This window comes from Rattus norvegicus, chromosome 16, assembly GCF_021556685.1.
Source record: "Rattus norvegicus strain SHRSP/BbbUtx chromosome 16, alternate assembly SHRSP_T2T, whole genome shotgun sequence".
In the NCBI taxonomy this organism is placed as follows: domain Eukaryota; kingdom Metazoa; phylum Chordata; class Mammalia; order Rodentia; family Muridae; genus Rattus; species Rattus norvegicus.
The window spans coordinates 54,724,071-54,751,195 of record NC_141549.1 but is presented as its reverse complement, the minus strand read 5'-3'; the positions used below and the strand labels follow the sequence as shown (position 1 = coordinate 54,751,195).

At 41.4% G+C, this 27,125-nt stretch overlaps 2 protein-coding genes across 48 annotated transcripts in view; one reads left to right on the top strand and one right to left on the bottom strand.

Moving 5' to 3' along the window:
• Erich1 (glutamate-rich 1) overlaps positions 1-27,125 on the bottom strand; it is a gene marked incomplete at its 5' end in the record, with an annotated part of 52,793,804 nt that overhangs the window by 28,913,168 nt on the left and 23,853,511 nt on the right.
• The window catches only part of Sorbs2 (sorbin and SH3 domain containing 2), a 190,917-nt gene continuing 182,555 nt past the window's right edge, over positions 18,764-27,125 (top strand). For 47 of the 48 annotated variants that reach the window (XM_087587379.1, XM_087587352.1, XM_087587377.1 and 44 more), the window contains exon 1: positions 18,764-19,355. The gene's annotated coding sequence lies outside the window, so the exon portion shown is untranslated. 48 annotated transcript variants of the gene reach the window in all.

The window sequence follows — 27,125 nt, the reverse complement described above, 5'->3', positions numbered from 1 at the left end:
TGGACAGACAGAAACATGGACACAGAAAATCTGGGATCATAATCTGGGCTCTCAGATGGAGAAGTCACAGCATCCAGAAGCCCAAAGTGTTTATGGATATAGTTGAACAAGGATGTGGGTTACTGCATACTGCTGAAGGAAGGAGGCTAGCCTGGGTTTAGCTAACCTGGGTTAGGGCAGTCTTTTCAGGGGAGCTGTCTTCAGGCCATAAACATTTGGTGGGGGGAGAAAGCTATGGTGTGTTGTCAAAATTATTTCATCTCAATCAGGGTCGTCTACCCTGCCTTTGACCATTCAGTTCCTGGATATAAGACACACAACTTTTATATTTACAATAAGCCTTAATCAGCATTATACTTGGGAAGATATCTGCCCTCTATGCCATTAGAATCTATTTCCCATCATTAACCCCACTTTCTAATTTGCCATGTTCCATCTGGAGAGTGCTTAACTCCAACTGGCTAGCCTTCATGGCTATATTTTGATGACTCACCTACCCCATGGCAGCATCCTCCTCTCTCCATCTTCTTTGTCCCCTCATGGTTCTCCCCAGATCCCGAGCCAGGGAATCCCAGACCCCACCTATTTAAATCCTGTCTACCTATAGGCTATAGGCATCTTTATTCATCAACCAGGGATAACTTGGGGGACAACTCACTGGATATGTCATTTGGGTACCAGCAGACTCTCTCACCCCTGGGGCAATCAATCTTGGGAGGGGGCAGTATTTAGCATTACATATAAACAAAAGACTAAGCCTCAGCAATAGTGAATGTTTTCTACAGACTGTCAGAATTCACCCTCAGATCCCAGGGGACGACTTCCATCCCTCTGAGCCTCCCCTGGGAAAGATTTTGCCAAGCTGTCTTAGTTAGGGTTTCATTACTATGCAGAAACACCATGACCACTGTGGCAACTCTAATAAAGGACAACAATTAGTTAGAGCTGGGCTACAGGTTCAGAGGTTCAGTCCATTATCACTAAGGCATGGTACAAGATGAGTTGAGAGTTTTACATCTTCATCTGAAGGCCACTAAGAAAACACTGACTCCCATGTGGCTAGGAAGAAGGTCTCAAAGCCCACCCCACAGTGACACACTTCTTCTAACAAGGCCACACCTACTCCAACAAGTCTACATCTCCTAATAGTGCCACTTCTTGGGCCAAGTGTATTCAAACCACCACACACACCCATGGTGCTGAAGCATCAACCCTTGATGTGGCTGTGTCTGCGTCAACAGCACACACCCACTCTAGCTTCCTCCATTCCCTTGAAGGTGGGTACTACCTTGGTGACTCTTGTGGGCAATTCTTAAGTTCTCAATTGGGTCCTTCATATGGTGAGCTATTGGTTCACCACATGAAGAGGAGATCAGACAAATTGCTCAACCTATCTGGGTGCCATCCATACTTCCCCTTTATTTTCTATTTCATTTCTAGAATCTTTTTTGTTTCCCAAAATGATTTAAAATAGGCTGGAAAAAAAAGATATATACTGCCTAAGACCTTTAAGAGATAAGAGCTTGCGTGTGATAGGCTTTATTTGGAACTCAGACTGAAAGGTAGTCCAGAAATGGAGCCACTGCTTGACTGACACCCCTCCACTCCCACCTCCCCCCACCTACTCACTTTTCTTCTGCCACATTTGGCCAGAGCAATCTGCTCCTGTGGGAGTCTTGGGAGGAAAGAAGAGAAAAATCCAAAATACCAACTTGGCTGTCTAATTATTTTTAATTATGAAATCACTCAAGGTCGAGGTGAGCACGTGAAGCCCATTCCAGAGACTGAGATCCAACTCTTCAAACAGCAGGAAATCTTGGGGAACAGAACAAAGAGGTTCCTTTATCAAGTGACATCTGAAAGGGTCTATGGCAGGTAGAGTCACGGTGGCTCTTAAAATAAATAGATTTGAACAGTAAGCTCAAAAAAAAAAAAAATCAAAAAGAAGCAAGACCCAATAAAACCACAAACACCCACACAAAACCGCCAGTGATCCCTGACCTACTCCTGGTTATTGAGAACAAGAAAAACCATGAGAGACGGTGAGTGGATGAACAGAAAAAAAATGTTCAGCTGATGTCACAGAAACCCAGTTTAGGGAAAGCACTAACCGCCCCAGGGAGGTTGTTTGTTTGGAGTTCAGATAGAGCAACTTGATAAGAAAAGAATCCGAGGAGACCAGGGAGGAAGGTAAATAATTAACCATGCAACCTGGGTGAAGAGTGGCAAGCTAAGACAGCCCTATTAGACCTTCAAAGCAGAAGGTTAGTACCAGTGAGAACTCAGCCCGAGACAGTCGTCTTTATGCTTCAGGCGCTTCTCCTTTCTCCAGAGAAGTCAGTCCCTAAGCCTGGCTGGGTTACACTTTAGAGATCAATAGGAGATCCTTTTCAGCACATTAAAGACAATGCTTCAAGTCCTTCAGTGCTTAGGGAGCTGTGTATTCACCTGCTTCCTTCTGTCACTTCCAAGACTGCAGACTTAAGTCCAGTGGTAGGCAAGTGTAGAGCTATTTGGTTAAAAATGTGTCTATTCAAGGGGGGCAAAGGCACATGCACACCTATATTCATAGCTCTAGGAAGGCTGCACTGGGAAGACGCAAGTTCAAGGTCAGTCTGGGTTACACAGCAAATTCCAGGGTACAATGAGATCCTGTCCCAAAAATCCAGGGTCTGGGCGTAGCTCATTAATAAAGCACTGGCCAACCAAAACAAAACAGTTAAGCAAACAAAAAATTTGTATGACCCTGAAAGTATTATTTATGTGCTAGCTCTCTTTCTTCTGCATAGTTATTGTATAGATTTTCTTAGGGAAATTTCAAATAAGTTGCACAATGATTCTTTCTCTAAATTATGACCCCTGAAGCATCTGAATCAGCAAACGAAATGTTGTCTAATTCATCTCATTGTTTTCTTAAATATCTTTCAATCTGCTACATCTGGGTGAATAGTAATCACCTCGGAAATAGAAAGGAATGTGGAGAACGTAGGGGAGAGCTTTAATATGAAAAAAATGACCAGTGTGGACATAATCAAATGATTTCTAATTACCATGGTGACTCTTAAAACTCCCTCAGAGCTGGGGCTCACAACCCTTGAGAAAATGAAGGAAATCTGACATTTGATCTTGGACTCAAAGACAGACAGTGTAGGAATGTTACCCTTCTCATTCTCCTCTGCAGGCAGATCAGTGAAGTCATTTCCACCGGAGAGGAGAGTCTGAAAACCAGATTATTTGTTTTAATCCTTTTAAAAGTTGAGTGGAAACACAAGTCTGGATGGTATGGAACCATGCATGAGTTGACTAAATCATTATCTGATCATGAAAGGCAGCTGATACTCTTCATGATACATCTTCACGGCTATTTTAATGCAGTACATAAGCTTTGAGTAGGTGTTCGCATTTTATAAATACTGTACAGAGAAACCCGACAGTATGACTTAGAAAACAGCTCATCTCTTTCTCACTTGGTGAGAAGAACGCTCCATCTGCTTTATCCAAGTGGTTAATTCACTCCCCCGTGTGCCCAAGAGTCTATTGAGAGTAAGCATGAAGGTAGGACTAGAAATCAATTTCTTTTTACTTTAAAATTCTTTTCCTCAAAGTTTTGCGTTGTCCTGGCCAACATTTTTATTAAGAGTGTGTGTGTGTGTGTGTGTGTGTGTGTGTGTGTGTGTGTGTCTGTGTCTGTGTCTGTGTCTGTGTCTGTGTGTGATCACATTAGTAGCGCCTTAAAAATATTCTTCTACAAAGATTGTCTTCATTAAGATCTCAATATTTTCGATCAGAGACAAAATTGAGTTGTACATAAGTCTACATGGACCCCGTCAGTGCATTAAAGGATGATTAAAAAAGATTTGGCTTAAGCTTTGGTTTCCCAACCACATCATGTTCTTCATACATGAAGGTTACTTACTAGTGTTTTCACATGATACCATCTAAAGAAAGAGGCCCAAGAGCATGAAAGATAGTTGTTGTCAAATCCTTTCTACATGGGTTAGAAAACCCATTGCATGATGTCACAGTTTAGAACAGACAGGAGGCAGTCCAAGGAGCAAGGCCATATACTGGTTTGGAAAACATTTCAAATCAGAGTCAAATTGTGGGACCTGAGCACATTTCAAAATAAAGGACTGTTCAAAACATGGGAGATAGATCAGTTCTTGTCTGTGTCCTTCCATTGCACATCTATAGGAACAAAGTAAAACCAAGCTGGGAAAGAGGATTCAGCCACAGCAGGTTAAGAATGCAGTAAATACATCTTTACAGGGATTGGTTAGCCATGTTGGAGCTAGATAATGTTTGACAGAGTTGCTGCCAAGAGCTCAGTCACAAGGTGGCACTTTAACCAATTGACCCTCTCCTTCCCTGGGAATCTATCATTTAATATGTAGAATGGAAACAATAGTGCAATTAGTATGGAGATAGGATAATTTGATGGAATCAATGTACAACTCATGCCTCTGGACCATTTCAGCAGATCATAGTTTCAAGGCCTCTTGAGACCCTTCAAGGGCACTTCCTATCATGGCAACAGTGATATGAAAAGGAAATAAAACGTGCGCCTTTAAGGGCTGCCTCAAGGTGTGCCAAGGTTAAGACTGTATTTATGACATTAGTGGATACTTCCAGCCCCCATATCTTCCCTTTGGAACAAGGGGGCTCACTTATCCAATAGCATGGGGACTTTGAACAAACTGGAAGGGTCATCTCAGCCCCCTAATCACCTATGTCCTCTGTTATAACCATGATGGTTAATATTGTTTGTTAGCTTGACGGTATCTAGAACCACCTAGGAGACAAGCCCCTGGTAACTCAAGAAGAAAGAGTATGGATTGAGTTAACTGAGATGGGAAGAACCACTCAAAATGTGGTCTATAGCATAAGCGCCCCCCCTCTCTATATATATGTATATATATATGTATATATATGTATGTATATGTGTGTATGTATGTATGTAGATAGATAGATAGATAGATAGATAGATAGATAGATAGATAGATCTCCAGCCCTCCCTCCCTCCCCTTCCCCTGCCCCTCCCCTACCTGATAGTAGATAGAATGTGTCCAGCTACCTCATGTTCCTCCTACCATGCCTTCTACCATGATGATGGTGGTGCTGATGAGGATGAGGATGTGGTTGGGTAGGCGAGGCCTGCAGTAGGCACAGGGATGATGGAAATGGCATTTCATCACATGTCCTCCGCATGTGATCATTATAATAATTTGTGGATGGACAGGTTCCTAATTTCTTCTCAATGTATAAATAAGGGAGCTTAGTAACACAAGACAGGAATCCATATATAAAGATGGGTCTTACGGAAATCTTGTCATCTTCAATTTTAATGATGTTTCACCTGATTCCTGTACCTAGCACAGTACAGAACTCAAACACATTAGCTGAAGAAATGGACTGATTTTGTTGGATCTTTGTGATTCCCTCCCCCTCCTCCCGCCCCCAAAAGTCTGGGGGAGATAATATATCCAGTGGTTCTGCCTCGCAAAAGAAGTATGATTTCGAACGTTTTGAACAATTCTACTCAATAGGTCTTATACTCACTAGCTCACAAGAACAATTCGTTTTATCTGGGAAAACTGATGGTGTGGCTATACGTAATTTGCAGAGCAAAGAGAATCATATTTGAAATAATATGCAAGGAACTCTGGGAGGTCCTGGCGTGCTGCTCGCCCGTGTTTGTCACCGACCAGCAGAACCTGAATGACAAGTGTTAGTGGTCAATGAGTGTTCATGCTTCAGCTAGGTGAGAGCACCTCACGGGCCAGTCCAAGCACAGCACTTTCATGAAGTCTTCACTGTGGAACAAGCCAAGCCAAACAAACAAAAACAAAACAAACAAACAAAACAAAACAAAACAAAAAAAACCTTCAGAGAAAACTCACCAGCTCCACAAAGCAGCAACCAGCGATATTTGTTATGACGATGACAAAATGAATTGAAAAGCATTCGGTCTGAGGGCACATTTCCTGAGGCATCTGATTAACACACCACAAGGATCGGCTTCCCCACTTAAGAGTTTACTTGAATGAAGTTGTTTGGCTCTTGTAGCACGAGGACTTTAAAAGCTGGAGGGCCAGCTTGTTTAATTAACTGCAGAAAGACTCCCGCCACGACCTGGGAGTGCTAGGTGAAGACGTCTCCACCGGCTGAGGGAAGGGAGGTGTCCACCTGTTGAGCTGGGGAGGTGGCTCCTTGCAACTGAGAGGAAATAAAAACCATTCTTCTTTTCCACAGTGCAGTTAGGCATTGTGGAAAGAAAGGTTAGAAACAGAAATCCTTTCTTTCACCCCGGGAGCAACCTATAGTTTGGTTTTCAAGTGATAGTTGTTGCTAGTAAGAAAACCAGCCATTAAATTGGAATAATGTTTTCTCTCCTTCATTAGATAGGGTCAGAAGGGGGAGGGGGCACATTTCCCCACCCAGCAGAGAGTCACTGCTGTCAGTTGGATGGCAAAGACAAGTTAACAGGATACTCGTTTCTAAAACTGCACTTAATCGAAGTTTCTGTGTCATGGGAGCCTTCAGAAATAAAGACCCGAGGACCTAGGGAAAGCTGTTTAAGGGTGCAATAAGGAATGGACAGTTGTGCTGAAATGTGATTGGATGAACCGGAATGATCTAATGTGGTAGGTGGGGGAAGGGCTGTCTGTTCAGAGTTCCTTGGCTTCTGTGCAGCATTCTTTACCAATAGGCAGCACTTCCACAGAATAAGGATCTTCTAGGGAGGAGTGATAAGAAAGAAAACAATCTTCTTAATTTTTCAGATAGCTTTGAAGAACTGTAAAAACATCTAACCAGCACACCAAGTTGTCTGTCTTCTATCAGCAATCAGCGATTAGATTTTACTTAATGAGAGTGGAGCTGGGCCACTGGGAGAGTCTGGATTTGTTGCTGCAGCAGTTCACACACAATATGAACATCTTTTGTGCCATGAATTCTAAAAAAAAAAAAGAAAGAAAGAAAGAAAGAAAGAAAGAAAGAAAGAAAGAAAGAAAGAAAGAAAGAAGGGAAAAAACAATGAAATAGGATCTTCATACTCTTCTTGGTCGTCTTAGAACTTTCTAAAAGCTGATGCACACTGTGAGATCCTAAGAAAAAGAGTAGTTACCAGTATCTACAATTTCTTATTTCTTTGTGCGTACACCCATTTTTAACAGCTGCATAATGTCTCTGTCTCTGTCTCTGTCTCTGTCTCTGTGTGTGTGTGTGTGTGTGTGTGTGTGTGTGTGTGTGTGTATGTGTGTGTACATGTATAGGCCAGAAGTCAACATCGGATGTCATTCCTAATCACTCTACACCTCATTTTTAAAGATTTTCTTATTCTTATTTTATGTGTCTGAGTGTCTCACCTGCATGTGTGCATGTGTGCTGTGTATGTGCCTGGTGTCTGTGGAAGAACTGGAATTACTGACAGTGAGCCATCGGTAGGTGCTGGGAACTACACTTGGGTTTTCTGTAAGTTAGCAAGTAGACTTAACCATCTCTCCAAACCTCTACCTTATCTTATTGAGATAGTGTGTCTCAATAAACCTTGTAGTTTACTAACTTTGCTAGACTGGCTAATTAGCCAGTCCCTCAGCTCCTTGGTGCTGAAATTACAGGAGGCTTTTTTTTCCCTTTAACATAGATACTATGGCTCGAACTCAGCTCATTCCTCAGACTTGTGAGCCCCACACATTACTGATGTAGCTTCCTCCACAGTCCTTGCAACTTTTAACCACTGAGTGTCCCCCATGCCGTGCAGCACGGAAGTCTGCTTTCTTTGCTATGCAAGTCATCATCATATTTTTAAAGTGTCCTTTTTATATGTTATCAGATTCCAGCCAACTTTGCTAGTTCTGAAATAAATTACCACACCTCCGTGATGCTGAAACATTCATGGTTTGCAATTTAACTTCCCAGAGAATAGGCTATGTCTCAGCCAGGCTACAGTCATGGCAGCTCCATCATATGCCAAGAAAGCCCAGCAAAAGCAAGAAGATTCTGACCAGAGAAGCAGGTCACTGGCTTAGGACTGTTTCTCAGATTGGGGGCCTCAAAGGCTTCCAGAATACTAGCAACAGATACTGCATCTGAAGGTTGTTGAAGTGGTACAGCTCAGACCTCTATTATTTCTAGTATCTCCTCCTCCTCCTCCTCCCCTTCCTCTTCCTCCTCTTCCTCCTCCCCTTCCTCTTCCTCCTCTTCCTCCTCTTCCTCCTCCCCTTCCTCTTCCTCCTCTTCCTCCTCTTCCTCCTCCCCTTCCTCCTCCTCCCCTTCCTCCTCCTCCCCTTCCTCTTCCTCTTCCCCCTCCTCCTTCCTTAATGTTCTTTCTTATTTTCTTCCTTCTTTTTCTATCTTATTTTTCTTCCTCCTGCTCCTTCCTCCTCCTCCTCTTCTTCAAGATTTATTTTTTATTTTCTTGAATTATATTTATATATATATATATATATACACACCTAATATATATACCTATATATATATACCTGGTATAATATATATATACATACATCATATATATATACATATATATGTATATATGATATGTGTGTATGTATGTGTATATATATATATATATATATATATATATATATATATGCATGAGACACAGGGGTAGTATGGGCACGCAAGTGCAGGTGACCAAAAAGAAGGCAAATGCTAGATTTCCTGAAACTGGAGTAACAGGCAGTTGTGAGCTGCTCAATGTGGGTTCTTGGAACTGAAGCCTGTTTCTCTGGTAGAACAGTCCGCATTCTTAACTGATGAGTTACCTCTTTCCCACCAACCCCAGTATTTTACATCTATTGATTCTGAAATGTCAAACTTTGAAAAGCACCAGACAGTGAATACTGCCATTCAGAACAGTCCAAGTCTCTATGTGAAGAATTTTAGGAATATCTTCACCTAATAATTTCAAGTCTTTCTTGTACACAGAGGGATAGATGGGAAAAGGCAATCTAATGGATTTGAGAAAGAGCTTAAAACAAGCAGTAATCAAAATCCAAGGGTACAAAGGAACACTGAATTTCACTTTCATTGGCAGGATACTGTTCTTTTATTCTTTTTCTCATTTTAGTAGAACATAAAATATCAGTGTAGCTCATAATCTGAGTTTCTCATTTTGTTGGAACTTTTTTGGCACCAAAAATAAATATCTTACATAGAGAAGGCATCCAACAGATAATAATGATGGGCAATAAAAGCAGCCAAAATATAGAGCCCTATGCCTTACTCTATTAAAACAAATCACCTAAGCAAATGTTCCATAAGGCCTTCTTCCTAAAATACAAATATGGGCTAGGCATAGTGGTATACATCTGAACACTTGGGGAGTGGAGGTAAGAGGATCCAAGGTCCAAGGTTGTCGTCACCCGTGTAAAGGACTCAGGCTGGCCTTGTTTTGTGAGACTCTGTCTCAAAAAGGTGGGTTCTGCCGTCACATCTCTATTGTTGTTGAGTTGCTGTTGTTGCTGTTGTTGTCGTTGTTTGTTGTTGTTGTTGTTAGTGATGGTGGTGGTGGTGATGGTGATGTGTGTTTAATTCTACGATAAAGAGGTGAAGAGATGGCCTGGTGATTGGTTAAGAGTGGGTATTGCTCTTGAAAAATTTCCCAAATTTTGGTTCCCAGCATCCTTGTTTAGTGAATCACAACTGCCAATAATTCTAGATCTAGAATCTGACAACTCTGGCCTCTACAGGCACATGCAAACACACATGCATATAAACACACACACACATACATACACACACACACATACACACACAGACCATCCATATTACATACCCACCCCAACCCCCTCCCCCCTCCATACACATAATTAAAAGCGCATCTTTCTAAAAGTTAAAATTGAAACATGGTGCATGGTAGCTTCCCAATCCTTGGGAGAGACGTCTCTTCCGTGCAGAGCAAGCCTTATCTCCTCTCTTGCTCAATCCAAAATGGCAACTACATCCACCTTCCTGGGGACTTCTTTCCTCTAACGCTGTCACACCTGCTGCTTCTCTCGACATAGAAATCCCATTTCTGCCTCTCAGAGAAGTGGCCCCCCTCTTCCTCTACCTAGACTAACTCAAGCACAGCCTTTCGTGAAACACATAGGCTAATGACTTTTCTCCTTGTTCCTTGGGGGTAATTACTCTGAGAAATCCCATTGTGACATCACTAGGGCTTGGCTTACTTTTTCACCTCCACCCCAGAATGTGAGCCTTGATTTACTAATCTGACACCTGATGCTATTCTGGGTATGTGTGATGAGTCAAGGGAACATTTGATTGGATGGAGAAATGGTATTCAGGAAAGATGCAACAAAACATCGACTCTTCTGGACTCACTTGCCTTTCTGTTCGTTCACTGTTTCCATATCTGCATGCATGAGCTAGGAAGAAGACGAAGGCAAAGCCAAGCAGATCCTTGCCATTGAGAACTCCATGTGCTAGACGACAGTGATAATTACCCATAAATGTGCAAGCACATATACAGACATAATGTGTCGCTAATCATAGGCTGGCTAACACCCTGTGTCCAAATTCAGATACAAGTCTTAAAGGAAAAGCTTCGGATATCCCTGGGGAACCTCTTCCTCCAGAGATGTAGGTGTTCCTGTCTTCAGTCCTCTTTGTTCCCCCGCTGTGCTCCTAAGGACAGCCGAGCTTCAGAGGCAGCCCCCCAGAGGCAGCTCTGCCCCAGCAGCCCCTGGATGCTCTTACAGACAGTTCTTCACCACACAGACTTAATGAAGGGGTTACAGGAGTTAAAAAAAACTAGGGCTATGAAGGAAGAGATGCGAATCACTAATTTAACTAAGCAGGCAGGGAAAGCATTCAACACAGGGAGGGCATGGGCTGGGGCTGAATAGGCCTCTAGGTAGCCTTCAATGCCAGCTAACAACCAGAGCCTATACCTTCCTCCCTGACCTCCACTGGCCCTTAGGATCCGTGATGGCCAATAATAAAGCTCCCTGAGAATTTGTGAGGTCCATAACCTCCAGGGAGGCACAGCTCTGGGCATATCTCAGGGTATTTGCGGGAAGGTCTACCTGCAAAGGGAAGACCTATCCTGAGTGTGAGCGACCCTTTTAGGAATTGGGGACCTGGACTGAATGGGGGGAAGAAGTCAACTGGTTTCAGCATTCATTTCTCTCTGCTTTTTGACTTTGGAACCAGGGACCAGATGGCTTATGGCCCTGCTGCCACACCATCCCTACTAGGATGGACTGTACCCTCAAACTGTGAACTCAAACTAACCTTCCTCCTTGAAGTTGCTTCTTGTCTGGTAGTTCATCACAGCAACAAGAAAAACAGTCCACACTGCATCTGATCATTCCTCTCCACAGGAGACAAATTAATGATGTAGGTTTTGGGTTTTTTAACCAATGTTCCAAGCTCATCTACTTTTTACAATTATATATCAGAAGATTTAAGACATCTGTATCTATCACAATTCTTCTCGCAATATAGCAATGCAAGAACAATCAGAAACAAAGTATCAAAGAACACATAATAACCTTTTAGTCCAGTTAGTTTCCATAACAACCATTTTCTGAGTTAGATAATGTCTCCTACGGTGCAAAAGGGGTTAAGTCATTCCCACAGGATCTGACAGCTGATGCTGACAGAAAGCTTGGGTTGTGCAACACGTTTATTTGTCCAGTAAGTGGAGGAAAAGTTAAACTGGCATAGGGGTTTGAAACTAGGATGAGGAGTAGCCCTTGGCCAAGCTCCTTGAGACTGTGCTGGGACACCAACAGAGATACCCTAATGGATCAGTGTTCCACCACACTAGAAAGGACACTTCGTTACCCGGTCAAATCAGCCTTTCAGATCCGCAATCTGATGATGTCCAGCCAGTTCAGCAACAGAGTAGGAGACAACAATGGCAATGAAGCTTGACAGAGCTTTATTTCAAAGCAGCCAGGAGGCTATCAACAGAAGTGACCCCCCAAAGCCCACAACGTGTCTGTGACAATGAAAGATGCTCTCTTTGTCACCATGGCCAATATCATCTGGCTATGGTTACCTACCTATAGCTATTGTCCTTTTCCTCATCTACAGCAGATCACCATGACTCTTGTCTGAGGCTGGCTAGAGGCCAACATCTGCAAGCTTCCTTTGTGACTAAAGCCGGATAAGGAGACCTCGGGTCTGCTGGATAGAAGGTATGGGAACGGTCCTCAAAACAGGCCAAGCTGGGGATGGAGTTCAGTGGCAGAGTACTTGCTTGACCTCGAGCAAGGCACGGTTCCTTTTTTCTAGCTGTATATGCTGCCCTTAGCAAGCCTTTTCCTGGGTCCTGAATCACATGTGATAGGGCATAATCCTTTGGCTCCGTCTTACTTCTATGATTGAATCCCAGCATTTGTATCAGAAGAGTTTTATCAGGATCGTTTATATCTGAAGGGCAAAAGGTGACAGTTCTTATTTTCATTTTTTTTTCTGGGTATTTGCACATTTGGCTTCTTCCGGATTTGGCCTTTGCCTCCTCAGCACTTACAAACCCTGCCAAGTTTCACCCTGTCTTTCAGAGGTTTTTCTCAATGGCTCCGGCGAAACCAACAGCATTTGTTTTAAAGAGCTCCTTGCCAGACTTCCTTTGCTGAAGCTGATGTTTCCTTACTGATTCAATACTGCTGGGACATCGGAGCCTTGGGGCTGTTTCTGAGCTGGGCATGTGGCACTCAGCCTGCACCTCCCCGGGAGGCATTGATTCCACTGGACACCATGGTGAGTGGAAAAGGTCACTCTAGATACACTCCAGATGTGGTTGGAGCACCTCCCCCAAACAGAGTGTGGTTCCCCTGTGGGAGAAAAATGGCTGGTAGTCTCCTCTTCCCTGGTTGCTTTTCAAGATTATGAGGAGACATAGTCACTCCCTCTCAGTGGACCCAGGTACAGCTCTCTCCTGAGCTTGTAAACTCACGCCGTGTACTGAACACAGGCCTCTGTTCTTGAGTCAGGTCTAGCAATACCTGTTTGTGCTCAAAGGGTTAGTTCTTAGAACAGGAAGCAGGTTGGTGGGTAGTATAATTACGGGTTAGTTTTGTTGATATTGAATAACATCTCCCCGAGGCTCCTACTGACATATATAAATGCAGACTGTACAATGAAGCTCCCCTTTCAGTTTCTGTGATCATAGTCATTTGCAAGCCCAGAGCTCGGGAAGGCTGAGATATCTAAAGGAACATTGTTATTATGGGGCAGTCAAGAACACCATCTTAGGCCTTGCTCGCTCCACTTCCTGGACCTCTTGCCATCTTTTCCTACTACTTCTTATTCTGGAATGACATGGTTCTGGTTCCTCCTCATGGGATGGCCTTCTATGATACACACTTGGTAGTGCTATGTGTGTAGACTATTTCATGTCCAGTTTTTGAAAAAGTTTTCAAAAGAACACCAACGTTTTCACCATTTCTCGTGTGATAAGGGTTTGCTCTTCTGTAACCATTTTCTTAATTTTGACTTACTTGGAACATGGATTTCTTAGAAGCCTTCAGTAGGCTAGATTGGTTTTGGTGTTGGGGAAGGGACATATGAATGTAACTCTGAATCTTAATGGGGAATTAGAACTCTTTGCTGGATATGAAAGCATGCACTCTACAGCCTGAGGAGGTCTCTGTTTTCCAGTACAGCATCTGAGAGAATGGATTCTTTGAACCAAACCCAATTTACTCTGCTTTCCTGAATCTACCCAAGGTAGATTCCCTGTCAAGGTCCCATTAGGATGCACGTTATTCCTGTCATCGAGAAAATGACTAAACACTTAAGATTGTGGGACAACATTGGGCCCATTTCATTTGTTATAAGGAATTAGGAACCTCTGCATATGGTTTATAAAACGGTGTTATTCCATTAGACAAACCACACTCCAGCTTTATCCCCCACAGTGAGCCTTACAAAGAGTTTCTTTGTGACACTAGAGATCTTATGGTAGAACCCAGGGATGGAGGCTCTAGGTAGGTGTGCCCAAGGACTATGTTGACCCAAGCAACAATGCTCTCATTGAGTTTTACAGCAAAGAAGGAACCAGATTAAGAAGGGGTTCAACTTGGGAAGCAGTGGGGTAAGTGGCTTATGATCAAGACACCAGGAAGCAGCAGATGCAGGGAGACGGCAAATTCTTTTCAAGAAAGTACAAGATATTCTCAATAGTTTTCACCAAAATAGTTTTTTAATAAGAACAACAATAATACCTTAGTTCATAGTTTATTGATCGTCATTTTTAACTTCACTAAGAAGTTGCGTGCCATCAAGTTGCCTTAACCTTAAAATGATTATCTATTCCAAGTGCTACGTTTTTTTTTTTATTTTTTATTTTTTTCCAAGTGCTATGTTTTATTCCATTAAAAAAAAAACTTGGCAACATGAAAAGAAAAGCTTGTTAAAGCTCTAGAAAAGTAGAAAGAATTGTGAAATAACATAAAAACATCTTTCACCTAAGACTCACAAGGTGTTAATATGGGGCATATTTGCACTGTTCTCATTTAGAGAGAAGTGATAGCTAATAGATAATGATAGATGATAGAGATCGATATATTGATAGATGATAGTAGCTAGAGGGCAAATAGATGACTGATACATGATAGATGATAGATATGATAATTGGTAGATATGTAAGTAGGTAGATAATAGACAGACAAAAGATGGATGATAGATATGGATGGATATATTTGTGTTATAACTTAGATCTTAGATAGATGATAATTAGGTGATAGGTAGAAGACAGATAAGTTAAAGATAATATAAACTTGTCGGAGGTATAACAGCTCTTGAAAGAATGACAGATCATGGATATTATATAATTTTATTGTTTTATCCAATATTATTTCTAAACATGTGCTGTATTTATTTTACTAAATAAATATAGTGTATTTATTTAGACTACACTGTATGGTAGTATATGCTTTCATAGAGAACATAATGTCTATGTGGAAATTCCTACCCTCACTCATCATTCTATTTCATAATGAACCACACCCAGAAATAGTGTATGTATTATCTTTTTATGTCAGTGGATACCTTATTAACTTTTAATAACATAACAAATGTAATCATGATATATAGAAATTTGAAACTACCTTATAGACATTTTTCTTAAAACTACACTGTGAGACAATACCTCAACAGAAGAAACAAGCAAAGCTGTTGGTAAGAATTTCACAGAGGTGGTGATTTAAAAGATCTCCAAATGAAGAGATGTTCAATTTTGTTAGTGACTAGAGAGACACAAAATAAAACGGTAGTAAGTGATGATTTCACAGGTACTACCCCGGCCAAAATTTGAAAACTAGATGACAATGAGCATCCTGACTAGTGAGACCAAGCAGGGGTCATCATCTCACAATGAAAGATGAGCTAGAAAGGCCAGATTTGCCTCCTAGAAGCTTGTCTATAGCAAGTTCTAAATGAACACTTTCACAAGAAGAATAGAATTGCAACGGATCCATAGGACAAGAGAGATGTTGGTAGGCCTACAGAGTTTGAAGACAGAGGTTTTGATATAAAGGAAAAGCCAGTGAGGATCCAAGCCTTACACAGAACTGCACTTAAGAAGCCCTCTGCAGCATTGGGTTCAACATCAGCAGATTCAATCCATTACCAATAAAAAACTTGCAAACTGCTTCTGTGTGGTGTGATACACAGTGGTACATACCTATAATACTAGTACTTAGGAGGCAGGGGCAGGAAGATAAAGAATTCAAATTCAGCCTCAATTATGTATCAAATTTGTGTTGGATAGGATTGCATTGCTCTGAAGAGACACTAAGACCACAGCAACTCCTATAAACAAAAACATTTCACTGGGGCTGCCTTACAGTTTCAGAGTTTAGTCCGTTATCGTCATGGCAGGCAGCAAGGCAGCAGGCAGGCAGGCATGGAGCAAGAGAAGAAGCTAAGAGTTCTACACCTTGATCTGCAGGCAGCAGGAGACCGCAACCCGTAGCTTGAGCATAGGAGACTTCAAAGCCCACCCCCACAGTGACACACTTCCTCCAACGTGGCCACACCTACATCAATGAGGCCACACTTCCCAGTAGTGCCACTCCCTATGAGCCAAGCATTCAAACACATGGGTCTATGGGAGCCATTCAAACCTATTGAATAGGGAGACCTATTCAAACCACTACAAAATTCAAGGTCACTGGAGTCTAATGAGACCTGCCTCATTAAAAAAAAATGTATCTAGACTTCTTAACACTATTTTCTAAGTAATATAACACAACACACATAGCGTTTACATTGAATTAGATATGGTCTATATGGTAACATGCAGTTTTGTATAAAGGACTTGAACATCTGATGGTTATGTTATCCTTGGTGAGAGAAGGTTGTCCTGGAACCAGTCTCCAGTGTTAATAAGGGACAACTCTTTAACTACCAATAAAGATGAATACATGACAACAGGGGTCAAAAAGTATCAAAGGATTGGTTTCCGTTCCTACCAGCTTTCTAGTCCCATGAAATATGGGGATTTCAGCCCCTCTTCTTTAGAGAAATAACTATTTATGGCCTAATGGAGTAGGAGGTGCATGATAAAGGAAGGAGACCCTTTGTATCCCCCCGAAAAAAAGACTAATGGTTTCCATACCCAACTAAGCAATCATGTAAGTAGAATAAAGACATTTTCAGACATAATATGAAAAAAGCCATACAAAAGACCCAAAATAACCTTGACTGTTTGTTGGTATCTTTTATAAAGTATCAACATTTAATTAGAATCACGTCCATTTTCCTGAAATGATTGCATCCATTAATGTTTGAAAATGAGTTAAAATGCAGGATTCACATGAAATCTTACAATGCTGTAGGATATCATTCAATATCAAGGAAACTACACATAGCAGTTTATCCTTGTAGTCACAGCTTTTCAATAGACAGAGGCAGAATTCCTTCCGTTCAGAAGTTGAGTTCAACCTAGGCAACACAGTTAGATCCCATCTTAACATTCAAGAAAATATATGTATTGAGAAGCTGCAGTATTCAAGTAGAGAAGGCAATAATTAATGGGCCGGATTGGCCGGATCAAGCAGTGGCAGAGAAAAATCTGTTAACGAGTAAAAAGGCACAACAGGTCTTCAGACAACAGAGACAGATCCCTGCACAGTGGGGCCACAGAGGTGAGCTCTGTTTGAGAGTGCCACTGGTGAGTGGTCTATTTGAGCAAGATGTCTTCTGAAGGATAAAGAGACAGCTTGGACCTAAGGTTAAAGATGCTGGATGGTGGGTTCAGTAAAGAAACTTTCGGGGTTGGGGATTTAGCTCAGTGGTAGAGCGTTTGCCTAGCAAGCACAAGGCCCTGGGTTTGGTCCCCATATCTCAAAAAAAAAAAAAAAAAAAAAAAAAAAAAAAAAAAAAAAAAAGGAAAAGAAAAAGAAGAAGAAACTTTCAGGAACTAGAAACATTCAGGAGTCCAGGAAGCCTTTATGCCACTCAAAATGTGGACATTTGGAATCGAAGAGTAGACATGCTTGAGGAATTGTAGTGTCCAGTTCAGAACTAGCAAAACCTGGTGACTTAACAGAGGAAAACTCCAGTGACCATATAAAATGTGGGAGTCTTGCCAAGCCAGAAGGGTCCACTCACTCCTTCTAACTGGACATACTGATCCTATGTGGCTCAAAGATGAATCTGCTTGGACAGGAGAGGAAACAGGATTTCCTAAATCTACATTCACAGAATTCCTGTCATATTGATCCTGGGAATGAGGACAGAAGACAGGAATGTTAACTTGGGCAGGAAAGATGCAATCCTCACGAAATATAAATCAATGTCTCCTAGCAAACAAAACTTGTCTGTTTACAAGTCCAAAGTGTTAACACACCATTTCAAACTGATTGCTAGAAGCAAAACTAAGGAAGACACTGCGTTGAGAATATATCAAATTGAATATGACTGGAGACAATCCTTAAAGCATAGAAAGGGCTGTGGGGGGGGGGGGTTAGAGATTTAAATTGTTAATGGCATTAACCGTGGAAGATTCCCCAAGGAGGTGGGCTTTTGAGAGAGTGTGGAATGCAATTCAAGCTACTCCTGCCTCGAAGGGAATGCTTAAATTCTCAAAGGATTTTTCATTTGATATATATTCTTTCAAAGCATTTTTAAATTAAAGATAAAGTATAATTACATTAAAGAGAATTTCCTACAGAAACTGCAATAGAACTTTTAAAAGTTCTGCTTTAGACTGCGTAACGTGATAAGTGGACCATTCAGAAATACTAAACGAGCTCATCTGACTAGATTATTATATTGACGATATATAACACACAAGTCAAGGGGCTTTATTTGAATTAAGTTGGCTATAAGATTGTCATTGGAAAAAAACAGGAAAACAAAACAAAACAAACAAACAAACAAACAAACAAACAAAAAAAAACCCAGCCATCTCATGTACCAATCTCCTTCCAGCCCCTTCTAAGGTCGAACCCGGTTTCACCCATGGTTCCAATTAGCGCCTCTCCGGCGATATGCATATTATTAACCTGGATAGAGAAGAATACAGCCTTGCTTCCTTGATCTCACACTGTAACACTGACATATACAACAAAAGTTCCCTAGAAAAGCAGAGGGGGCGGGGTGAAGGCCCAGGGCGCTTGCGCTCTAGGTGAAACATTTAGGAAGGTAACAGAAGCTGCCTTCCTTCGAAAAATGATGAGTTTAATTTAAAAAAAAAAAAAGGAATTAACAAGCTGTGTCGTGCGCTGCACATGATCAGCCATGCTTGCTAAGTCTGTCTGTTGGCTGTTGCTATGGCTACGGAAAGCCCGTGGAACCCAGTGAGCTGTCTGCAGAGGCGCTGAGAGGACCAGCCATTTTACTTAGGGAAAGCAGTGTGGCATAAAGCCTTTCTGTGGAGGAAGCATTTTTTTGAAAAAAAGAAAAATCTTTGGAGAGAAGAGAGCCACAGTGAGCACGCTAGTGCACAATTATTGCAGCCACGTGTGCCCGCAAGCTGGCCCTGCGACAAGCTGTTGAGTGCTGTTGCAATTAGCTGATTGGAGAACGGGGACTGCAGGGTGATAATGCTGCGTCTCCGCTCGCGGGCACCAGGAAAGGGTTTTGTCTCGGGAAGGCAAGTCTTCCCTGCACAGTTATCTCAGCAGCTCCCTAGCTGAAGAGAACTGGGGGCTCTAAAGGGAGGGGGTCGCACTGTGCGAGCACAGATTCTGTGCCAGGCTGTTGCTTATGAGCCGCAGGTCTGGGAAAGCAGGTGTGTGCTCGGACGGGCACTGGGCTGGAACGCAGGCGGCGGCTCTCGGGTTCACCTGCTTCCTGTTAACAGACTGTTGGCTCACAGAGCATCTGCTCTTACACGCTGAAGCTGCGGCTGAGAAAGGGGTTCCCGGCATCCCACTTGACTGACGGAGGTAAGCCTTTCAACCCTCTTTTGAAAGCTCAGCATAAAAAAAAAATTAAATTGAAGCAAAACTTAACCAGAAAAAAAATCTACATTGATCGTTATGATCTGAAATTAAGGAGGAGCACACACACATTACTTCCACAAATTGGTGCCTCAAATACAGAGTTAACTCGGTGAGTTGAGGTTTCAGAAATTGTATGCTAAAGAAAAAAAAAAAGCGCCGCTGTTCTGCGTTAGGATTTAAAATAAATATTTATCGTTTTAACAAACTATCCTGGCTTGTCTTTCTGGACAGACCTGATAGCCAATAACCTTTCTGTCCGACAGAACAATGGATTCTTTTGTGACTTGCCCTTTGACACGTTAAAAGAACTACACAGTAAACCAGCAGAATGCAAGCTGTGGAACATTTATTTTTAATCCTCATAAATGTTTTAAATCTTTATACCTATGCACACCTTTAAAGTCAGGAATTCTGTTCCCTATATAGGTCATAACAGCCCGTGGATTTTGTACTTGCTTATTGTGGACTGAATGGCCCGGTGTGCTGTTTGATTTAGATCCGGGGCAGTTAGAGAGCAAACAGTGTAGGTATTGGGATTTGCTCACACCTCCTCTCCCAATATCCTGCATGCCAGGCTGCCCCAGAGCACAACACCCCCATTGTCCTCCCGAAACTCAGAATCCAGGGAAAGAAAAGAGATGGAGTCTTTGCACTGAACTCCAGTGCTGCTATAGGATGCGGCAGGGAAACTTGTTTTCTTGCCTAATTTCTTTTGTTTTCACAAGTAGATAGATTTCACAGGACAGTGAAACAAAACATGCCACATACTTCCTACCGAGGCACACACCAATAATGGCAGTGATGTCTGCTGCTGGCCACTGGCTGCAAGTGGTGCAGACTTTGAATTGAATGGGGGAATTGCCCCTCAGTAAGCCTTGCTGTACTTTACAGTCTCTTAGGAACAAGCTGGTCCGTGGATTGAAACTGCTCAGCCAAATCAAACACCCCGGAGAGGAACGGGTCAAGGAATGAGTAAATTCCGCTTTAGCACCATTTCAGCCTTTTCTGACTCAGTCCTGCCGCTGGTGTACCAGGAATGTCTGATTAGTCATAATGCTGTTGAAAATAATAATAATAAAAAATTATTTGGCTGAAAACTTCTGTTAACACCGCTATCAGCTAAAGATGGAGTTTGCCACAAAATTCAAATAAATAGTTACCCAAGGTCTCTTTCCAAGAAGTAGTTTATTTTATCCTGTCTTTTTATGGCTAAATATAGATTGGATAAGGAGTCTCCCAGTAGCATTAATTGTGATGTCTTCACTGATGTATGTGAACAAGGATCACCTGTTTCGGGTGTTAGTCTAGCCTCAGAGGAGCAAGTCATAAAGCCCAAGGTGGGGGATATTTTTTAATTTTCCTTTTGTCATTGGTATCTAGGACATAAAGATTTAGAAAGGTGAGTGTGTGCTGGATAAGGAAGCCTGTGGACATGGCTCTGGTTGAGTGGAAAGGGTCTGTGGGCTAAAACGCTACGATGATGGGACCGTACTTAGTTTAGCTCTGAAGGCAAAGTAACTGAATGCTGCCGCCGTTAAGTTCTGTGAATAACATTTCTCATCCATGTTTTAAATCATTCAGGGAGAACAAAATGGATCCTAAAAAGATCCCCTTTCACTTTGCTCCCTTTTTACGATACCACCAAAGGAGTTCTTAGAATCAGCAAACACACCCAAGGCAAGAAAATCATACTCTAATTTCTCTTGGGGTAACCTTTATAGCAGATTGTGGGAATACCTATAGCACGCCTGAGGGGCGTCCCTTGTTACCTTGGTGGTGTCTTTTGTGGGACAGGAGCATGCGAGCTCACAGGAAGATGAACTTGCAGCTCTGTTTTCCCACGTTGCTAACCCTTTAAGGTGGTAGCCACGGAAGACCAGACCGTCACTCCCGAGCCTGACCCTGTTTGGATACCAACAGCTCTAGGAACGGAGCTCAGAGAGTCCTCCTCTCTCAACACTTTGCTTGCTAGTTTTTGCTTATCTTTGTTATCTTTGTTTTAGATAAATTTCTGCCATCCCCAACTCTCCTCTTGGCAAAGTCAAATATTTTACAATTTCCAAAACACACTATGAAACACTGGCAAATGCTAACACCCTCTATTGTAGATTTCCCTGAAACTCTCTGAGCAGCCAACTTTAGTGGACCCTGGAGAACCTAGCAAGGATGCCTCTCCAGACAGATCCTTATCACATCGAGCAACCCTCTTGATTCTGTCTGTCTGCATCAGCGTATATTGCTTTTGCCTCTGCTCATAGGTTTCCATGGTCTTACTAATCTCTGATTCTAAAGCATTTAGAACATAGTGTTCAGGCATTCCGTTGATTAAGTCAGGTTTCACTTTTATTGCAAATATACCCTTGACCTAGTAGCCGTGAATCAGAGAAACTCAAAACATTAAAAAAAAAAAAAAGGCACCAACTTATCAAGTGTGAAAATGTCACTCTGGACCCCAGTTCCATAAGCACATGGGTGTCTTGTATTAACTAGTCATTTTCTGAAAGAAAATCTTTAAATGTAAATTTTAAGTAAAGTGACAAAAATTTCGGAAGAAGATAAAAAAAGTGACTATTCTTATTTGGGGTAGCTCTCAGGCTCTCAGTGGACTTTGTGTTGGAAGCTGAGTGTAATGTACAAAGTATAAATACTTAGGAAAGAGCTTTTCATGTTGAAGCTGAGAAAGGGAAGAGGTCTTTAGCCTGGGGGAGGCAAGACTAAGGAACTGAAAAACGATGTCTAGTAACAGTTTCTTTCCATTTTCCTAAATGAACGTTGAAGTTTACAGGCTCCATCATCTGTCAATCACTGATGCCCCACCTCCTTCCCCCAAATGTGAGTGCCTAGGTAAGAGAGGGGTGTCACTGTAGCTGTGAACTTAGTTTTAATGGAGACTTACTTTTTCCCCAGATAAAGGCATAATTCTTTTGTTAAAGAAATATTCTGATTACCCTTTTGTTGTGGGAAAATTGCTAGAATGATGTGATCCACAGGACAATTGCATGGGGAACTTAATGTATAATTTCCTATCTCAAGATACTCATGTTCAAGGCAAAAGTAGTCATTAGTTTGGGAGCTCAGATTAGAGGGTTCAAAATATTCAGCTGTTTTGAATTAGAGAGGAAAATACTAGAAAATATTTAAATTCTGATTTCTAGACATTTTAATATCTATTCTAGACTTGAAGTTTCTAATGATAATGAGTTAAATATAAGTTCCTCATGATTGTGCTGGGTCCTAAAGGTTCATGTTAACTATCTCCCACTGATGTTAATGTATAGCATGCTGTAATTAATAGAAAAGGCTTGATATTCATCTTAAAGACAAATTATTGAGTAGCTCAAGTCAAATATACCAGGTAGATTCCAGGAAACATAATCTCATCACACATCTATATCACCTATATATTTTATATTTAAGTAAAATATTATATCTAAGTAATATCTTATACTTAAAAATATTTGGTAGTATAGCAATTGGCCCTTGCCTCTTTCAGTGAAGAATTATAATAGATAACTGCATTTGATAATTTTCTGAAAGTTGTACAAAAGGATATAAATCACTCCAATATGCCTATTGTAAACTATCCTTGTCAAGAGTTATACTGAGTGTTTCAAAAGATCTATAAATCATTTCTTAAATTTCTAAGACATGCATTTAGCTATAGGGAAGCATTTCTGTAACTGTTGATCTCTGAAAGAAACCCAATAACTCTGGTCCAGTGTAAGTTCAATCAAGGCTAAATTAGTTGCCTGGAGGAGGGAGTACCGGCTAAGACAGGGCTGGAGAAGGCTTACAGTGTGACAGACTTACATAGAATATCACACTTTCCAGTCTCCTAAACAGAAATGCATAGTTCATTACAGAGGAATTTTGGCCAAAAGACACCAGTTTTCTTGTCCCTATCTGAATCAGGTATATGCAGGTCTACCATTGCTCCCGCTTGCTCTTACAAAGGTTTCCTTTGAGCAAAATTCAAAGAGCTGTCATTCTTCCTCGATCTAACCAAGAGACATCTCCAAAATTGCATTTCCACTCCCCTCAGATATGCAGTAGTAATATTCTTAAGTTCCTTTCATGCATATATTGGAAAAATAGGAAAATCAAATAAAGAAGAGGCTTAATTAAAATCTTCAGAGACTTTTAAAATGTGTGTTTATCTGTTTTCTTGTTTTGAAGTGTTTTTTATCCAACACAGACATTCGCTTTCTCTTCTTTTCCTTTGAGAAGTGTTACCTTACAAAGGAAGGCAAATACTAAAAAGGATTTTCCTATAATGAACCATAACCTCTGTCTTCAGAAGGATATAATTTTATGTACTATTAAGAAAGCAGCACTTTGCTGGCTTAGTTTGAACTAACATTCGTACCGATTATCAAAGTGAGTCCAGGCCAACCAATGTGGATTATCTTTTCAGATTCCTTTCCTACTCAGTTTTTTTCTAGGATGGCCAGAGTAGAGAACAGGGGCCACATAAATGTTTCCAATTCTGTATCCCCTCCATGTTGTGCTCTCTGTGGCATCCATGAGAGCAATGTTTCTCAACCTGTGGATCACAGTCCCATTTGGGGTCAAATGATCTTGTCACAGGGGTAGCCTACAACATTTACATTATGATTCATAACAGTAGCAAAATTCTAGTTACTAAGTAGCAATGAAAATAATTTTATGGCCGGAGTTTACCCCAACATAAGGAACTGTATTAAAGAGTGATAGCATTAGGAAGGTTGAGAACCACTGACTTAGAGACTAAGGTGTTTGTAAGGATTAGCTATGGGGACCAATGAACTACAACAAAAAGGGACTTATGACCAAGAGTGCCAATTTAGAATACTCCCAACAGGAATTACAAATGCCAGTAAGACTAGAGTGAAGTTTTTTAAGTGCACAGAAAAATCAAACAACAACAGTAACAACAACAAAACTTATATACATTCTGGGTACACTGGAGAAAATATTCTTGTTTAAATGTTCCTTCTATCATCCTCTACAAAGTCTATGTGCCTACCAGGCTAAGATAGCTAGCTTCTCAGAAGCATTTAGGTCTCCCAGGAAGTGGCTGTCAAAGAGGTGACATCCCTGTAGATAGAAGTATACCTGTGCTTATGACTGTGGGGGTTCTCTCCCCACCGATTATCTAAGCTTCCACCACTTGTGGCCTCATTGGGACATTGAGTATCTTATACCCTTTACTCATACTTACTACAGCTGGGGAAAATAACCCAACAATAACAACAAGAATGCTTCGGAAGGGTGCCGAAGGGGGCTGACTCCTTGTGGTTTACCAATGTGCCATCACACCTTATTCTGTTATTTTCTGTGCTGAAGTTAATCAAGGAAAGAGGATTAGGTCACGATGGCTCCAGCTATTCTTGTGTTCACTGTGTAGTCTTGTGAAGGTTTAGTGTACTCTGAAATAAGTGCACATAATCTGTCAGCTTATCTTTGTATGGAATATTCCAGTTCATACTGTGAGAGTGAACACCTTTTGAAAGAACTTGTCTCTTAATAGCCAGATCTATAGTTTTTTCCTTTATTATTGTTTTTAAAGATTTCCTTAATTTTATTTTACGTGTATGGATGTTTTTCCTGCACCTCGTCTGTACGGGACATTGTGTGGTGCCTGTGGAGTCCAGAGAGGGTCTCAGATCCCCTTGGAACTTGGGAGTTCCCCAAGGTTCTAGACAATCACATGGGTGCAGGACCTTAATCAACACTGGTTCTCCACTAGAGCATCAATTGCTCTTAACCACTGAGCCATTACTCTGACTCCCTTGACTTCTTCGAAAGAGGGCAGGCTGGCTTCAAACCCCAATCCTCCAGCCTCTGCTTCCTGAGTACTGAGAATGCTGACAGTTGCTACCACATCCAGATAGATCAGGAGATCTACATAATACAGCGGTCAAGATGAAAACGTTAGAACAGATCTGTTGTTGCTACAGTGTGGATAGTCTCGTGTTTCATGTGCCTGTCTGCTAGGTTCGACAATTTTAGGTAAAGGGAGGCCATGTGAGTACCTAATGTTTTTGTTGTTGTTGGTGGTGGTGGTGGTGGTGGTAGTGGTGGTTTGTTTTGGCTGTTGTTGTTATTTTTGTTTTTTTGTTTTTGTTTTTTTAAGGGACAGTGCTTGGGCAGAACAAAAGTGACAAGCAAAACTCTAGTCATTCTACTCTAGCTTTAGAATGGCAACTGGGACATTGAAGGCATTCAGGAAACACGTCGGCCCATTAAATCTTCAGTCAGCATTCACCAAATGAATACATGGTCCATAGTAATCAGATCTTCCCTCCACATTGTCCTAATGCTGACACATGATTTTAAAAGGCCATGACTACCCAGAGATAAAAAAGGAGATAAGGCAACGTTTCTTAAGTTTTATTTTTTTTTTGAAATTACAAAACAGATGAGAAGAAAAAAAATGAAAATTTTAGGAAGTGCTATTATTATTATTTTTTTTTTCGGAGCTGGGGACCAAACCCAGGGCCTTGCGCTTCCTAGGCAAGCACTCTACCACTGAGCTAAATCCCCAACCCCTATTATTATTTTTTAAAGCAAAATATAGTCTTCCTGAAGAAAAGCGCTCACTGAGCTTCCACAATTTCATAGCACAGGAATATTGCCAGGACCTGGGTAAAGCTTAAATGTATCTCGGAGTATCATGAATAATTCAGACAAGGAAATGCGATTTCTGTTCCTTCTAAAGTGTCTGGCTATATTCACACCCATTGAGAAAACAAGATCAACACGAACAAGTTCACATTTCCCTTCTATTTAAAATAGCGTAAGGAAGATAATTTAAACACCACAAATTCTAAGATATTTCTCCTTATGCTTCGGAGTGTAATCAGAGAGCTTAAGCTAGAAAACGGTGTCAATTTAGGGAGATCTTTTTAAGTTGAAAAGCTGTAAAAGCTGGAAGACCTTGTATAAGTAATCAAAATAACAGCTTCCAAGTAGATTCGAGAAAATGAAAGCTTAAATACTTAGCATTTGGTAAGTTACAAAAACCATTTTTTTTCAGACTTATTTTATTCCGTAATTGTATGTATGCCTGTGTGTGGGTGGGTGCTGCTGGGTCAGTGCCTGCAGGGACCTGGAGCATCTAATCAGTCCGTGGCTGCAGTTCTGGGTGGTTGTCAGCTGCAGGGGGTTGGTGCAGGGTTTCAAACCTGGGTCATCTGCAAGAGCAGAAAATGCTGTTAACACAGAGACCTGGCTCCAGGCACGCTGCAGAAAGTATCAGTCCAAAAATGATCCAACCTGATTAATCCAAGGATGCTGTAAAGCCAGCACTTGCCCTGTGCTAGCTACTATGCCAAGAGCTTTAAATGTGTTAACTCTTACAGAGGGGCTGAAAATTGTGAGCATACCGAGGATAGGTACTTTTCAGGCCATGAGACTCAGCGGTGCTCAACAAGACTTTCGTGACCTTTCTCCTGAAGAAAGACTTAACAAAGTCACCTATCTGCCTTACTCTTCACACATTGCATTCTGCTGCCATTTAAACAAAGCTTTTCTATGTATGTCTAATCATCCCCTGTGAGCCTAAATGCCATAAGAAAACGACAGTGTTTTGGCTGTTTACTACGTCATGGCCTTGGCCAGAAGGAAATGATGGCTGGATACGAGACTGAATAGGTTGTAGACATATAGATTTCTATGTCTGTCAATATGATCTGTGTGAAAGAATGGAGGTTAAATTAAAGTAGTGAGAAC